Genomic DNA, 2,961 nt, shown 5'->3' with positions numbered 1-2,961 from the left:
TTTTGGTTTCGTCGATTCCGTTCCGGTAATTTTGATGTCAAAGATGCACCACGCTCTGGAAGGCCAATTATCGAAAATGTCGATAAAATAATGGAAATCGTCGAGTCCGACCGTCATGTAAGCACTGTTTCGATTGCCCAGGAGCTAAACATTGCACAAAAAATCGTTTGGAACCACTTGAATAAGGCTGGATACAAAATGAAGCTCGATGTATAGTTGCCACACGAGTTAACGTAAAAAAACCTCATGGACCGAATTTCCATCTGCAAATAGCTGCTGAATTGCAACAAAATCGACTCATTTCTGCAACGGATGGTGACTGGTGATGAAAAGTGGGTCACTTACGACAACGTCAAGCGAAAACGGTCGTGGTCGAAACGCGGTGAGCCGGCGCAAACGGTGGCCAAGCCAGGATTGACGGTCAGGAAGGCTTTGCTGTGTGTTTGGTGGGATTGGCAGGAAATCATCCATTATGAGCTGCTCTCCTACGGCCAAACTCTTAATTCGGACCTGTACTGTCAACAATTGGACCGTCTGAAAGAATCAATCGCCCAGGAGCGGTCAGCTTTGGCCAATAGGAGAGGAATTGTGTTCCATCAGGACAACGCCAGGCCACACACATCGATAGTGACTCGCCAGAAGCTCCGGGAGCTTGGTTGGGAGGTTCTAATGCATACACCTTATAGTTCGGACCTGGCACCAAGTGATTACTACCTGTTTCTGTCTATGGCAAATGATTTTGCTGGTGAAAAACTCGCCTCAAGAGAAGCTTGTGAAAATCGACTGTCCCAGTTTTTTGCCAATAGGGACAAGGGTTTCTATGAGAGAGGCATAATGGAATTACCTTCAAAATGGCAACAAGTTATCGAACAAAACAGTGCATATTTGACCTAAATCGGATCATTCTAACTATGCTAAATAAAGCCTTCAACTTTATGCAAAAATAATGGATTTCTTTTTACTAGACCTTATATATTAAAGAGTAAGAGGCTCAGAACTGAGCCCTGAGGTACTCCCATAGACGTTTTCCTAGTGCCCAGGCATAAACCTTGCGAAAAACTTGTTATGATTCTATTGATAAGTAAGAAGTGTATGAATTTTCGGATTTCTTTCGGGATTCTTAAACAGTCTTAATATGTATAAAAGTTTGATAGGATTGACGTTGTCAAAAGCTCCTTTTACATCAATAAACAATACTCCTACTTTGAGGTTTTGCTGGAAGGAAGCTTCTATGAAAGTTTTAAAATCAAAAACATTATTAACACTAGATTTTCTTCGTCTGAATCCATACTGAAAGCTTGGAAGTAAACAATTGTGCTTTAGCCACCATTCCAGTCTTACATTTATGATTTTTTTCAAAAAGTTTGAGAAAATTTGAAGCTAAGGAAATAAGTTTTAGGCCATTACTATTTGGTTTCAGTAAGAGTATCATATGGAATTTTTTCCAGCCTTGAGGATACTGGCATTTTTTGAGAAAAAAGTTGAAAAGTTAACATACAATGAGCAAAGCAGCGTAAGGTTTTTAATATGATATTTTTGTACTTGTACATAAACATATCCTGGAGCTGATTTTTCCGCGAGGTCAATTTTACGGCCGTTTTGAATTCTTCCTAAGATATGTGGTCATTAAGATAGGGCAACGAATTTTTTGCAATGATGGAATTGTGAGGAGAGTCTTCTATAGGACCTACGCAATTTATAAACGAGAGAGATATAGGGTGGAAGGCCTGTCGGGAGGGACTATATGAATGTGTTAGTTTTACATTGAAATAGTCCCTCTGGGCGCAATCTTCAGAGAAATTTGCATTCATTTGTATCACAGAGCGTTTTTTTTTTTTTTTTTGGAAGGATTTGATTATCTTCCATGTTTTTGATGTATCACTAAAAGCATTCAGAGAAGTGCAAAATTCTTTGAATTTGCGGTTTCTTATTTTCCTTAAATTATTCTTAACAATACGACATACATTTAAGTAAATATTTATATTTTCTATGCTAAGATTTTCCTTAAATTTTTTATATTGTTCGCGCTTGGTGGCGATCAGGGTTGAGCACTCATCGTCCCATCAATGTACGGGAGGTCTTTGTAAGGCGTGTTGATGCCTATTAACTTTTGCCCCTGAGGAGTGAAAAGCAGCATCTAAAATGTTAGTAAGTGTCTGATAGCAATATGTGGGATTTTGCAAGTTCTTAACAGGATATATGTCCTTAGGAAGATTATTAATGTTGCGTTAAACTTCCTTTTTAAAAATATCCCATATCTATTTTGGAGATTATATAATGCGGTCTAGTTAAAAATTTTTCCGGAAATTCTAAATCAAAATTCATAATGATAGGGAAGTGTTCCATATTTATATTGATCTACTTGCCACGCCGAAGTATTTGCAAGTTGCGGGGAAGCCATGGAGATATTGATAGCGCTTTGAGAATTGCCGTCGCAGGAAGACCAAGTATAGGAACCATCGTTCAGCACCACAAGCCCGGTGTTCTCGAAGGCATCACAAATCCGGCAGCCTGCAAGATCCGAGTTGAGTTGCCACTCCATAGTGAGTGTTTGCCGTTAAAGTTCCCACAAACCAGAATATTTCCCAGGTTGTCTAAGGATGTAAGAATTTTAGGCCAGTAGTTAGGACTGTTGGTTGAAGTGGACTGGTTTGGAGAGCTATGGAAGCTATATGAGTTGGAGTACCTCCCCTGTGGAAACGTATAATGCATATGTCAATGTTACCTGCAGAGCAGACTCTGTTTATACTAGATTTGAGGTTTTCACGGCCATTGATACAATCTATAGGTACAGCTTCCGGAATGGAGTCGTGTCTTGAATCAGCGATGTGTCGACGTTTCACAAACGTTGCAGTTTGCATCATCAGGACTGAGAACTCTGATACTGAGCTCCCTTGGGTAAAGGTTGTCCTTATATGTCTCTTTCCCCTTGTGTAGATGGCGCTGGGGGGGGGGGGGGGG

The sequence above is a fragment of the Odontomachus brunneus genome, unplaced genomic scaffold, assembly GCF_010583005.1.
Source record: "Odontomachus brunneus isolate Ranch 3 - 2012 unplaced genomic scaffold, Obru_v1 Obru_scaffold_048, whole genome shotgun sequence".
Taxonomy (NCBI): domain Eukaryota; kingdom Metazoa; phylum Arthropoda; class Insecta; order Hymenoptera; family Formicidae; genus Odontomachus; species Odontomachus brunneus.
The sequence above is the reverse complement of the archived record's forward strand: the minus strand, read 5'-3'. Positions refer to the sequence as shown.